Source organism: Echinops telfairi, unplaced genomic scaffold (assembly GCF_000313985.2).
Source record: "Echinops telfairi isolate 266 unplaced genomic scaffold, ASM31398v2 ScPeMD7_5592;HRSCAF=6446, whole genome shotgun sequence".
Lineage (NCBI taxonomy): Eukaryota > Metazoa > Chordata > Mammalia > Afrosoricida > Tenrecidae > Echinops > Echinops telfairi.
Genome location: NW_022109491.1, coordinates 11,431,776 through 11,432,013, shown reverse-complemented (window position 1 = coordinate 11,432,013; position 238 = coordinate 11,431,776).

Genomic DNA, 238 nt, shown 5'->3' with positions numbered 1-238 from the left:
TCGTGATCACACAGGTTGATATGTTGTTCCATGTGGGCTTTGTTGCTTCTGAGCTAGATGGCCACTTGTTTACCTTCAAGCTTTTAAGACCCCAGAGGCTATAGCCCTGAGATCATCTTTAACGTGAAACCAAACATATCTCCTCAAGTCTTATTAAGATTGAATCATCATTTAGCTTATCCAGTAGAAAAGGGGCTGCCTTGAGCATTATGCTCTCTCCAAAACCATCTGTATGGAA